The sequence below is a fragment of the Pinus tabuliformis genome, chromosome 9 (assembly GCF_031772625.1).
Source record: "Pinus tabuliformis cultivar Carrire ecotype Pingquan chromosome 9, CPIR1, whole genome shotgun sequence".
NCBI lineage: Eukaryota > Viridiplantae > Streptophyta > Pinopsida > Pinales > Pinaceae > Pinus > Pinus tabuliformis.
In genome coordinates, this window is record NC_142307.1 from 1,058,435,692 (window position 1) to 1,058,450,552 (window position 14,861).

At 37.2% G+C, this 14,861-nt stretch overlaps 1 pseudogene; it reads left to right on the forward strand.

The window, feature by feature from the left end:
• LOC149152383 (ABC transporter C family member 2 pseudogene) overlaps window positions 1-12,577 on the forward strand; it is a 99,341-nt pseudogene extending 86,764 nt beyond the window's left edge.
• Window positions 12,578-14,861: the final 2,284 nt, after the last annotated feature.

Genomic DNA, 14,861 nt, shown 5'->3' on the forward strand with positions numbered 1-14,861 from the left:
CAGAGTTGCCACCCCACAAGGAAGTAGACTTTTCGATTGAGTTAGTGCCAGGGGTAGCTCCAGCATCAAAAGCACCTTACAACATGAGCACACCTGAGTTGGTTGAGTTGAAGTTGCAGTTGAAGGAAATGTTGGACAAGGGATATATTAGACCAAGTGTACCGCCTTGGGGTGCACCGATCTTGTTTGTGATAAAGAAAGATGGAACGCTCATATTATGCATTGACTACAGGAAGTTGAAAAAAGTGACTATCAAGAAAAGTTACCCTTTGTCAAGGATTGATGACTTATTTGATCAATTGTAGGGAGCAACAGTGTTCTCAGAGATTGATCTGAGATACGGATACCATCAGGTATGCATCAAAGAGGAGGACATTTACAAGACAACTTTTCAAACCACGTATGGGCATTATGCATTTGTTGTTGTTCCATTTGGCTTAACTAATGCTCCAGCTACATTTATGTGCTTGATGAATATTATGTTGCATCCATATTTGGATAAGTTTGTTATTGTGTTCATTGATGATATATTGGTATATTCTAAAAATTAGGAAGAGCATGTTGAGCATTTAGTAGCATTGTTGAGGATGCTAAGAGAGCATCAATTGTATGTTAAGCTCAGAAAGTGTAGTTCTTTCAGACAGAGGTACATTACATGGGACATGTGGTCTCCAAGGAGGTAATTGCAGTAGATTCAAAGAAGATAAGAGCCATCGTGGAATGGGTAGCTCTTAAGAGTGTGGATGAGGTGAGATATTTTATGGGTCTGGCAGGATATTCATAGGTTCATCACGAACTTCTCCCAGATTGCTTATCCTATCAAATCATTGTAGAGGAAAGGTAATAAGTTTGAATGGACAAAGGAGTGTGAGGCTAGCTTTGAGCATCTTAAGCAGTTGTTGACACATGCACTAGTGCTATAGATTGTAGATCCAAACAAAGAGTTTGTAGTATGCATAGTTGCTTGCAAGAAAGGACTTGGTGGAGTCCTTATGCAGGATGGACAGGTGGTATTCTATGAGTCGCAGAAACTGAATGAACACAAACAGAACTAACCCAATCATGATCTTGAGTTGGTAGTGATTATACATGAATTGAAGATGTGGAGATATTATCTTCTTGGTAGGAGGTTTGTACTGATGAGTGATCATATTGGGTTGAGGTATTTGTTTAATCAGCCGAATCTGAACGCCAGGTAGGCTAGATGGTTGGCCATGATCAGTGAGTTTGATTTAAAGATCAGGTACATCAAAGGTAAAGAGAATAGGGTGGCAGATGCTCTTAGTAGGCGGGTATAGGTAAATCACTTGGCAGATATGAGCTCCTATGGGACATATCTGTTGGCATTATGATACAGGTGTTGTCCTTGATGGCAACTCACTCACAGTGTAACAGGTCAATTCAGAGGTAACGGGGCATTGGTACAGAAGAACAAGAAGTTGGAACAAATGTCTACTGATCAGAATCAAGAAGTTCAAGGAAAAGGATGTTTTCAGATAGTTTAAGCTACATACGCAGGTTCACCTTATCAAAGTAGTGTATACACATAGGTTCATAGAACAAAAAGAGTGTATACATATGCACACACTTTCACAAGAGGAAAAGCGCGTATGGGTTGGAAAATCAAGGAAATTCGAGAGTAAAGAATACCAAGGGTCAATACCATGGTATTAGCCCAAAATATTGAGCAGAGTAATGACTATTTGATCCTATCCAAGAATGTCACACACTCTAAGTGTTGTTTTTGTCCGAGGTATTGAGAAAGGCCAAAAACTATATAAGGAGGAGAAGATCAAAGGGCCATGTGTGCAAGTGAAAGGGTTTCTCATGAATACTTCTATCTTAAGTATATTTTATGTTGCAGGGGCTATGATTATGATATGATATGAAATATTTTGTGCAACTTGGATACAATGTTGGATCAGGATCATGAGACCTGAAATGAATTATCATTATATGATCTGATATTGGTTGGGCTAGATCTGATTTCTTATGCATGTTTTATTCTTTAAATGTCATGATTTGGGTATGTCTAAAGTCTAGAACAGCACCGAAGTAGTAAGTTAATTTTTGTAGATCTATACGTTGGTTCACCTTGGTAAAGGCGCGTATACACACAAGTTCGACTCTTCCAAGTAGTGTATGAAAAAGAAAATCTTATTGTTCAGAAATGACTAATCTATCTTATTAGTGCTATTGTTTTACTGTTGTTTGTCAATGAAGTCTTCTTAGATCTGAAAGTAAACTTGAATACATAAGGAGTTTGTGTCTGATTGATTGATTAATTAAGTGAGAAGGGTTATCTTTGCTGCTGACTATCTATATCTCTGTAAATTGGCAGTAGATGTTCATAATATTACTGGTTGGTACAGATCTGATTCAGAAGTTTTATGATTCAGTGGTTTTGAAGGTATATGTAGGTTTTGTTAACGGAAGTAGCGTATACATGCAATTTGGGTCTAGTAAAGTAGCGTATGCATTTTGGTGTATGATTTTTGAGGTTTCAGTTGGTTCTGAATGATGATGAAGGTTTCTGGGTTCAGCACAGCATTTTGGTGACAGTGATCTGACTATTCAGATTAACTAATTATAGGTTGATGCAGTTTGAAATTTCTGATGGGTCCAGTGTGAAAATTTGATGAAACGAGGCCTTCCTTTTGTATTGTTGTGTATCAGGAGCATCCAGTATGAAAATTAATTAAACGTGATCCTTGGAGGAAGACAGAAAGTCATAGCCTTCTGTAGGTTGGCACCTACATACTAGTAAACATATCGGTTAGTACAAGAGTTAGGGGGTTGTAGCTTCCTTCTAGTAGAAGCTAGAAAACGAGAGAAGATTGTAGCCTTCTGCAGGAGGGTGTCTGCGTATTGGTATGAGTCTACACTAGTACAAGATTGTAAACATATTTTCTTTATATTAAAAGAAGACAGATACGACAGCAGCAGGAAGTTTTTCTCCCGCATTGGGTTTCCACCTTAAATCTTGGTGTTCATGTGTGTTGCTTATGTGTGATGGTTTATTATGTTATTACTGCACATAGTTATTGTATAATAAGTTATTGATGCACTGATTAAAGATCAACACATGATAAATTGACTAAATCATAAGTTCTCTAGGTATACGCTAGTTTCTCTAATCACAGTAGCGTGCACATGCAAGTTCATTTCACTGAAGTAGCGTATATAAATCTCCTTTGGGAAGAAGCTTGATCGTTTGAAGGGAGATCTTTCAAGATGAACAATCAAGAAGGCATGGGATCTATCAGACCACCAATCTTCAATGGGAAGAACTTGGTATATTGGAAAATAAGAACCAGAGCCTATCTTCAATCGCTTGGAGCCGATGTTTGGGAAATTGTGGAAGGAGGATATCAATTTCTAGCAGTAATACCTACAGATACAGCAGGTAAGAAGTTATACAAAACCAATGCCAAAGATGTCAATACTTTATTGGGGATTCTGTTAGAATCAAAATTCGTCAAAGTCATGCAGCTCAAGACAGCCAAAGAGATATGGGACAAAATCATTCAGAGCTATGAAGGAGACTCCCAGGTAAAACGTTTTAAGCTCCAAACACTCAAAATTCAGTATGAAACTCTTAAGGTTCATAGTGATGAAAGTATTGCTAGTTACTTTTTATGTGTAGATGAAATTGTTAATTGTATGAAGTATCTGGGTGAAGAGATAAAGGAGGCTACTTTAGTAGAGAAAATTTTGAGATCTTTGTCTTCTAAATTTGAGTCAAATGTATCTACCATAGAAGAAAAATAGGATCTTCAATCTATTACTTTTGTTCAAATTCATGGAATTCTAACTGCCTTTGAAATGAGGAAAGGAGGTCCATCAAATATGAGAGAAGTTGCTTTCAAAGCTTCAGCCAAGGGAAAATAAAAGGAAGAGTGCAATGAATCAGGATATATTTCAGAAGAAGAAAATGAGGTAAACTTTTTCAAGAAGCTTCAGCGGGGTTCCAGAAGATTCAGAGATAAGCTACCATTCAAATGCTTTGCTTGTGGTATAGTTGACCATTATGCTGCAAAATGTCCTCATAAATATAATCATGAAAAAGCAAAGGAATCTGCAAAATGCAATAGAAAACAGGTTGTTAATAGAAGAAGTTACTATACTCATGAAGATAGTGATAGATTATCTAATAGTGATGAAGATGAAACTAAACAGGATAAACTACTCATGGCTTATGACAATGATGATTTTTTGGATGCCTTAGAAGAGGAAGACTTTCTTGAAGAAATCACAAAACTCAAAATATGTTTGGAAGAAAAGAATATGATCAGAGAAAAGTTGACACATCAACTCACTGAAAGATAAAAGCACAATGAAAAACTAGAATGTGAAGTTGTGGGTCTAAGAAAAGAACTAGAGAAGATAAAATCTCTTAATCTTAGATTTGTTAAAGGATCAGAAACTTTAAATGAAATCATCAAGGTTCAGTTTTCTCCTCTTATAAAGACAGGTCTTGGATATATTGAAGAATCATCCCAATCACAAAATCCATCAGCCTCCACCAAAAGCTATCTTGATGCAGTAAATACCAGTGAACAGTATGTCAATCGTCAGAAAAATCCTAAAAGTACTCATCAAGTAAATCATGCTCAATTTACTCCAAGGATGAACATCAATAGAAGCATCAACCAAAAGGTAGATTCTATGATCACAGAATCTTCTTTAATGGAAAATTCTTTTCATGCCATAACTTTGGGCATAAGGTTGCTCAATGTGTTGCTTACAAAAATATCATGACTAGAGAAGCAAGAAATCAAAGGAGCGTAACAGGAATCAAGAAAAGTTCCTATAATAACTTCTCTCCTCTTGAAGATGAAATTGAATGTTCGTTTTGTAATAACTTTGGTCATGAAGAATCTGAATGCAGGAGCAAATTTCAGCCAACACTTCAAAAGGAGCAATCATCATCAAATTTCAAGGTATGGAGAAAGAAGGAAGTTCAATCAAAAAGATGTGGCATGGCTCTGTTTGCAGAAGGGCAAGAAAATCAGTGGTACATTGACAGCGGATTCTCCAAATGTATGACAGGTGATAAAGAGAAACTCCAATCATATAATGCTTTGGAAAAGGAAAAGAATGTCTCATTTGGAAATGACGCACCAGCTATCATTAAAGGTAAAGGTTTTGTTTATTTGAAAGAAAATGTTAAAGCTGGAAATGTCATGTATGTAGATGGTTTAAATCATAACTTGTTGAGTGTCAGTCAAATGTGTGATCAAGGAAATGAAGTTGTGTTTCGATCAAACGAATGTGTGGTTCGTGAGCTTGATATAGGGAAGACCATAATCGAATATACAAGAACTCCAAACAATTTATACATACTCAAAGGAGGACAAAAACAATGCTATCTAGGAAAAACAGATGAAAATTGGTTATGTCACAAAAGATTAGGCATCTAAGCTTTTCTCAAATAAGAAAAGCATGCAAGCTCAAGGCAGTCCGTGATCTTCCAGATGTCAGCATTCCAGAAAATACCATATGCAAACCATGTCAATTCGGTAAGCAAACCAAAGTTCATTTCAATGAAAAAAAGGATCAACAAGTAAGCCTCTTGAACTCATCCATATTGATTTATGTGGACTAACAAGGAAAAAGTCACCTCGTGGAGAAGAATACTTTATTTTATTCATTGATGATTTTTCTAGAATGTGTTGGATAGGTCTACTAAAGCATAAATATGAAGCATTTGAAATTTTTAAAGCCTTCAAAGCTTTAGTTGAAAACGAATCTGATTGAAAAATCAAATGTCTTAGTTCTGATCGAGGGGGAGAATTCATATCATATGAATTCTTTGATTTTTGTGAACAACATGGAATAAAAAGGCATTTCTCAGTCACCAGAACTCCTCAACAAAATGGCGTAGTGGAAAGAATGAATAGAACAGTTCAACAAATGGCTCGATCTATGCTTGATGAATCTGGAACTCCTATAACCTTCTGGGGTGAAGTTGCATTTATTGTCGTGGCTATTCTCAAAAAAACTAATGTTCGGGTAAATAGTGATCAAACTCCATATGAACTCTGGTATGGTAAGCCTCCCACTATTAAACACTTTAGAGTTTTTGGAAGTAAATTTTTCATCAAAAGGACTGATGAAAAACTTGGTAAGTTTGAAATCAGAGCAGACGAAGGAATTATTCTTTGTTATTCATCCAAAAGTAAAGGATACAAATGTTATAATAAAAGACTTTGGAAAATTGTTGAATGAATTGATGTAGTAATTGATGAAGCATGCAGAAATATGGAATAGAGGAAATCAACAAAGGAATATGACATTGAGGAAGACGATGAATGTTTTCCCGTATCAAATCAAATTGATATAGAGGAAGAAACCAATGAAGCATTAGGAAAAGATACAACAGACAGGGAAAAAACTCCATCCAGGTATGTTCAAAAGAATCATGCAAAATCTCAAATTTTAGGGGAAAAAGGGTCTAGAGTACAGACAAGAAGAACTCTTACACGAACCTCCAGTTATCTAGCATTATTATCCTCCATAGAACCACAGAATGTAAATGAAGTTAGCAAAGATGAATGTTGGGTTAAGGCCATGGATGAAGAACTTGACCAAATTGAAAAGAATGATAATTGGGAGTTAGTTCCTAGACCTCATGATAAAAATGTTATAGGAATAAAATGGATATTTAAGAATAAGTTGAATGAAAATGGAGAAGTTATTATAAACAAAGCAATACTTGTTTGTAAAGGGTATGCTCAACAAGAAGGTATAGACTTTGTAGAAACTTTTGCACCTATTGCCAGACTTGAAGCCATAAGAATGTTTCTTGCTCTTTCAAGTTTTCAAAAATTCAAAGTATATCAAATGGATGTAAAATCGACTTTTCTTAATGGAGATTTAGAAGAAGTTTATATTGAGCAACTAGAAGGATTCATTCTAGGAAATGATGCAAATCTTGTATGTAAGCTCAAAAAGGCTCTATATGGTTTGAAACAAGCTCCAAGGGCCTGGTATTATCGTCATGACAAATATCTACAACAACAAGGCTTCACAAAATGTTCTGTGGACAACAACTTATATACAAAGATTGAAAATGATAAATTGTTAATTATTGTTGTTTATGTTGATGATATCATCTTTGGTAGCAATGAAGAATCTATGAGTTAGAACCTTGCTTCGGCTATGCTGCAAGAATTTGGAATGTCCTTACTTGGTGAACTTACTTATTTTCTTGGTCTACAAGTACAGCAAACAAAAGATGGTATTTTTCTTTCACAAACTAAATATCTCAAGCAGATTCTGAAGAAGTACGGAATCGAAGATTTTAAACCAGTATGTACTCCAATGGTAACAGGATGCAGTTTCAGTTCTAACGATGAATCACCTACAGTGAACCAACCAGCATATAGATCAATGATTGGAAGTCTGCTTTATCTAACAGGTACCAAACCTGATATCATGCATGCAGTAGGAATTGTTGGAAGGTTCCAAGAAAATCCAAAGGAACACATATTCAGGCAATAAAAGTAATATTCAAATATCTTCAAGGAACTCAAGACTTTGGTCTATGGTATCCTAAAGATAGAGATCTTACTCTTCATGCATATACAAATGTAGATTGGGCAGGAAATGTTGATGATAGAAAAAGCACTAGTGGAGGTGCATTCTATATGGGATCACGGTTAGTGTCTTGGTTCAGCAAGAAATGAAGTTCGATTGCCTTATCTACATCTGAAGCAGAATATGTGGTTGTTGCATCTTGTTGCACACAAATACTTTCGATGATGCAAACATTGAAAGACATTCAAATCATATGTACCATCTCCATTCTATGTGATAATACAAGTGCCATCAATATTTCGAAAAATCCAGTCATGAACGCAAAGACCAAGAACATACCCATTAAATACCATTTTCTACGAGAACAAGTGCTTGAACAAAAGGTTAAATTGGAGTATGTTCCCTCCAAAGAATAGGTTGCTGATATATTCACCAAACCGCTTCGCAGAGAAACATTTGAATATCTTAGACAAAAGCTGGGAGTATAGTTTCTGCATCATCCTGTTGTTAAATCCAATTTTTCAGAGGAAGGTTCATATACGTGAGTTTGATGAAGGATAGTTGCATATATATGCGAGTTTCTATGGCTGCGGGAGCGTATATGTTTTTCTAATAGAAAAACAGTGGGTCAAACTCTGATATGGGTGCTCAGTGTGATATTGATGATTAGAGTCTGTTGATATGATTTGTCGTTGATTTTTATATAGCTGATGAAGATGCTTTGATAAATGAGTTTTTGACAAGGCACATGTAGCACAGGTTGAGGGGGAGCATTAGCCATCACAAACTTTCTGCATTGTTGTTATTATGGTTGCTGACTTCAGCTATGGTTTTAGATATTCATATCCATTGTTGCATAGGTCATGTAAAAGATCTAGGGTGTAATATGTCTCCTTCTATCATAGTCTATTTTTGAATGAGTCCTACTGGACATTTGATGTAATTTTGTATCCCCACTATGCATGGGAAGGATGATGTAATAATTTCTATATTCCAGGCGTGTATCAAAAATTGGTATATCCCCACTTGGTTGGGTGGATGAGTCAAATTTGGTGTATCCCCACTTTGTTGGGTAATTGATGTATGTATGAGTCATTGGTCTTAGGAAGGTCATACTCACTTAGTTGAGTTATAGAGTCATGTTATTCTTTTGAATCATATCTCTGCAGACTCTGCATGTACTCAGGGGGAGCATGGATAGCATAGTGAATCTCAAAGGGGGAAAACGTCTTGGTCCACCCTTTGCCCTTGATGTCAAAGGAGGAGAGTAATTTGGTTGGTGTTGCTCGATATCTCTAACAATTTCTACAACTTGCTGTAATCAACACCAATATGGTTTCCATCAAGTCCAAAGGGAGAGATTGTTGGCATTATGATACAGGTGTTTTCCTTGATGGCAACTCACTCACAGGTCATCTCACAGTGTAACAGGTCAATTCAGATGTAACAGGGCATTAGTACAGAAGAAAAAGAAGTTGGAACAAAGGTCTACTGATCAGAATAAAGAAGTTGAAGGAAAAGGATGTTTTCAAATAGTTTAAGCTGGATATGCAGGTTTGCCTTATCAAAGCAACATATACACACAGGTTCACAGAACAAAAAGAGCGTATACATATGCACTTTCACAAGAGGAAAAGCATGTATGGGTTGGAAAATCAAGGAAATTCAAGAGTAAAGAATACCAAGGGTCAATACCATGGTATTAGCCCACAATACTAAGCAGAGTAACGACTATTTGATCTCGTCCAAGAATACCACATGCTCTAAGTGTTGTTTTGGTCCGAGGCATTGAGAAAGGCCAAAAACTATATAAGGAGGAGAATATCAAAGGGCCATGTGTGCAAGTGAAAGGGTTTCTCAGGGATACTTCTATCTGAAGTATATTTTACGTTGCAGGGGCTATGATTATGATATGATCTGAAATATTTTGTGCACCTTGGATACAATGTTGGATCAGGACCATGAGACCTTAAATGACTTATCATTATATGATCTGATATTGGTTGGGCTAGATATGATTGCTTGCGCATGTTTTATTCTTTAAATTTCATGATCTGGGTATGTCTGAAGTCTGGAATAGCACCGAAGTAGTAAGTTAATTTTTGCACATCTATACGCTGGTTCGCCTTGGTAAAGGTGCGTATACATGCAGGTTCTACTCTTCCAAGTAGCGTATGCAAAAGAAAAGCATGTTGTTCAGAAATGACTGATCTATTTGATCAGTGTTGTTGTTTTACTGTTGTCTGTCAATGAATTCTTCTTAGATATGAAATTAAAATTGAATGCATAAGGAGTTTGTGTCTGATTGATTGATTGATTAAGTGAGAAGGGTTATCTTTGTTACTGACTATCTAGGTCTCTGTAAATTGGCAGTAGATGTTTAGAATATTATTGGTTGGTACAGATCTGATTCAGTAGTTTTATGATTCAGTAGTTTTGAAGGTATACGTAGGTTTTGTTAATGGAAGTAGCGTATACACGCAAGTTGGGTTCAGTAAAGTAGTGTATGCATTATAATATATGATTTTTGAGGTTGGAGTTGGTTCTGAAACATGATGTGGATTTCTAGGTTCAGCACAGTGTTCTGGTGACAGTGATCTGATTTTTTAGATTAACTGATTGTTGGTTGATGCAGTTTGAAAGTTCTGATGGGTTCAGTGTGAAAATTTGATGAAACGAGGCCTTTCTTTTGTATTATTGTGTACCAGGAGCATCCAGTCTGAAAATTAATGAAACATGGTCCATAAAGGAAGAGAGAAGGTCGTAGCCTTCTGTAGGCTGGCGCCTACGTACTAGTAAACATATCAGCTAGTACAAGAGCTAGGGGGTTGTAGCTCCCTTATAGTAGAAGCTGGGAAACGAGAGAAGGTTGTAGCCTTCTACAGGTGGGTGTCTGTGTACTGGTATGAGTCTGCACCAGTACAAGATTGTAAACAAATTTTCTTTATATTGAAAGAAGACAGAGACGACAACAACTGGTGGTTTTTCTCCCGCATTAGGTTTCCACCTTAAATCTTGGTGTTCATGTGTGTTGCTTATGTGTGATGGTTTATTATGTTATTATTGCACATAGTTACTGTATAATAAGTTATTGATGCACTGATTAAAGATCAACACATGATAAATTGACTAAATGATAAGTTATCGGGGTATACGCTAGTTTCTCTAATCACAATAGTGTGCACACACAAGTTCACTTCACTGAAGTAGCATATATAAATCTGTTTGGGAAAAGAAAAAATTATAAATATTGATTCACCCCCCCCCAGTACTACTTCCAACAAGATCTAGAGAATAGGATCTTGCAGGCAGGTCAGCGGTGTTAGACTCCGTCTTATGTCAGTGTGAGATGATTCTTCTTCAAAACCCTGTTTTGAAGAAGAAATCATTAAATGTGTTTTTAGAATATGTATCAAATTCTCCAGCTCTTCAAAAGGCAGTAGCTTCCTCAGCTCCTATCTCTGCAAAAGCACAAACAGAAAACAAAACAAAACATCATCGACAATCAGCTTGTCAGTCTTCCATCAAAGTCAAATTCATCAAAATTTATCAATCGCTAAAGGAAAAATCTGTCAAAACAGTTGGCAGTCACCTACTCTGCTCTTCCATTGAAGGAAATTTGCCAATAGGCGCATGGCCTCTGATATTTATTATTAGTAGGACAAAGAAAATATCGAAGGAAGCATTGCAGCATACAGACAAGAGGATTGGTCTCATGAATGAAATTCTGGCTGCAATGGACATGGTCAAATGCTATGCATGGGAAAATAGTTTTCGGTCAAGGGTCCAGACTATTAGGAATGATGAGCTCAGCTGGTTGAGGAAGGCTCAACTATTGGGATCGTGCAACAACTTCATTCTGAGTAGTATTCAAATCATTGTTATTGTGCTTTCTTTTTGGCTGTATACTTTGCTTGGTGGTGAATTGACACCCGCAAAAGCCTTTTCATCTATTTCCTTCTTTGCAGTATTGAGAGGTCCACTCTATATGTTCCCAGTCTTGATAAATAAGGTTGTTAATGCTAAGGTATCTTTTAAAACACTAGAGGATCTGTTTTTGGCAGAAGAAAGAATATTGCAACCAAACCCACCCATTCAGTCAGGCCTACCTGTTATATCGATTAAAAATGGAGCTTTTTCCTCGGACACAAAGGCAGAAAGAACTACACTATCCAACATTCATCTCGATATCCCGGTTGGGAGTCTTGTTGTTGTTGTTGGTAATACGGGCCAAGGTAAAACTTCTTTGATCTCAGCAATACTTGGAGAGATATCTGTAGTTGCAGACACGGAGGTAGTTGTCAGGGGAAGTGTTGCCTATCTTCCACAAGTCTCATGGATCTTCAATGCAACAGTTCGTGACAACATCTTGTTTGGGTCTCCTTATGATCCACTACATTATGAAAAAGCAATCCATATCAGCGCATTGGAACATGATCTTCAGTTATTGCCAGGTGGTGATCTCACGGAAATTGGTGAGAGAGGAGTGAACATTAGCGGTGGCCAAAAGCAAAGAGTTTCTATTGCCAGAACCGTATATGCTAACGCAGAAGTTTATATATTTGATGATCCTCTAAGTGCACGCGCTGCCCATATTGGCCATCAGGTATTTGAGAAATGCCTCAAGGATGAACGCAGGGGGAAAACACAAGTTTTGGTTAGAACACATGAAGAGCTCATCATCCGTGGGCCATTATTTCAGAAATTAATGGAAAATGCTGGAAAAATGGATGATGATATAGAAGAAAGCATTCCTAATGGGCATCGTGAATCAAAGTTGGCTACTGTTGAGGTTAATGGTGGGCAAATGAAGAGTGATCAAAATCCTTCATTCAAGAAAACAAGCAACAAGACTAAGGAGGGAAAATCAGTTCTCATAAAGCAGGAAGAGCGTGAGACAGGAGTTGTATTGTTACCTCCGCCTTGTTGTGTGTTGGCCAAGAAACTACGTCATACATGCGTTATTGTTTTCATTTCCATTTGTTTGACTGGCATGCCCTCCACTCCAACTTATCCAAGTCTTTGCGGGATTTAAGTTAATGAGTTTTGTCAACCGTGTCGATAGTTGAATTTTGCACGAACATATGTTTATCCGAGGTCTATGGTTTTGTAAAGACTATAATCGAGCTTCTCCATTTTTTTTTAAAGCTCAAAGTTTGGCATTGAAGTATACAGAGTAAGCTTAATGTGATTCACATGATAATTGAGTTTTTGATTTTTATCTGGAGTTTCTGCTGGGCCATGGAGTTCGAATCTTCGAAAATATCGAAGTTAATGGGATCTGTGGTTTTATTATGTAGAAGAACTAAAGGCTCAGCATTGCATGATACCAATGTCTAAAAGCAAGGATATGTATATAGAATCGTTGTTGCTCCTACAGTTTTTCTAACATAACGTTGACAGAGTCATTTTGGCTGGTTTTATGCTGCTAAGCAGTTGCATCACACTATGCTCAGTTCAATCTTGAGGGCTCCAATGTCATTCTTCCAGACCAATCCAATTGGACGAATTATCAACAGATTTGCAAAAGATTTGAGGGATATAGATAAACTTGTACTACCAGAGTACGTCACGGGAGGTTAAACGCTTGAATTCCATCACGCGGTCACCCGTTTATGCACAGTTTGGGGAAGTATTAAATGGTTTAGCTGCAATTCGTGCATACCAAGCACATGACCGCATGGCAATGATCAATGGGAAAGACAAAAAACTGGCCCTTTTGGAGTCTCACTCTTTGATTCTGCTATATCGGTGTCATCTAGTTCCAAGTCCGAAATCTGGACTCTGAAATTTGTTGACTTTCACAGAGAAATGTGGCGTGATGTTTGGCATACTTTTATTAAAGAAATAATTTCTGTTTATGCATTCATTAGAGAGTATGGCCCAACGGACAATGATCCTTCAGTGACTATATGTGAATGAAACGAACAGTAGGAGCAGTAAAGCAGTAACTAGTGCTGTGCATAGTCTCTCCACTCCATCAAGATTTTGTTCCATGATTTCCGCCAGCGATTGTTGGGATCCTTTAGAGATTTTGTGGGATTGCGGGTGATGTGGCTCTTAGAAGGCGGATTGTGAGCTATTGTTGATGCATTGGACGTGTTGAAGTTCGATGAGTGGCTCTGCCTATTGGGTCGTTCCTGCAAATAAATTTAAATTAAACGTTGAATGCAACCGTGCTCAGTACAGTTGTCACCATGAGCTGAAAGGACAGGATTTTAGTTTAAAGTTGCTTTATTAAAATGACAAATGTAACACAACCAAAGAATGAGATTTGATTTAAGACTCCAGTCCTGATCCTCTGGAGATCTGCGCTCCAGTTCTTAGTCTTTTTGGGTTAGTCATTAGAGAATTTCAAGGAGAAGGTTGTTCTCTTTTCTAATTTTTGTAATGTCAGTTGAAACAGTGCCCCTATTTTGGGTCGATCTGTTTCCTACAAATAGTTTTTTTTTTTTATTGAAAATTCTTAGTGTTAGGGAGGGGGAAGGGAGAGTTCTGAGTGTTGAGAGCTGCTGGAGAATAGAGAGCTTACCATGTACAATTTTTGGCAGAGAGTTTAATGAAAATACAGCTCTGACTTCTGAGATTCCTGTGGTATGATAATTTAGCATAAGTTTTCCCTTTGTTTCATATGTGATCTGTTATGTTTCATTTCACTACATGATCGTTTCTAATTGAACAAATGAAGTGTTAAAGTAAGAATTCATGCTTTCCATGCTCTGCTTTTAAATTTGTTCAATTTAATGTTTTCCTCTGTTTGACAAGGATTCATCTCCTATGCCCTTGTCAGCTCCTCACCTGTCTTGCCATTCCATTTAATTTCAATTTAATGTTAAATTTCTTGCCTACCTTGCCTCAGTCGATAATCTGTGTTTTTTATTATATTTCTCTGTTCAAACTGTGTCTTGCCCCATGTAGCCTAGAAAAATCCCATCATTTATTAAAAATCCCTTTCTATCAGTTTACTAGCCTAAAATCAGTGTTACCATATTGGTCATCTCATTCATTGAAGATTTTACCGAGATAGACCGGAGAGAGCCTTCTCCTGCCCCGTAGGGCTAGCTACGAGGCTAAATGGTTTGATGTTGCCTTGAGGTTTACCTTTCTCAGCCTGAGGTGAAATTTCAAGCGCTAACATACTGGCGACCATACTGGGGAGAACATTCGACTTGTTGATTGTCTCGTCCCAGTACATGCAATCAAGGTGCAGATCTGATGCTGATGGTGGACAGCAGTCAGACACTTATGCAGGCTGAACCATTCACCTGGTGACTCCAATTCGATCCAGACATTCCAACGCTTGCTGATCCATTCATGCA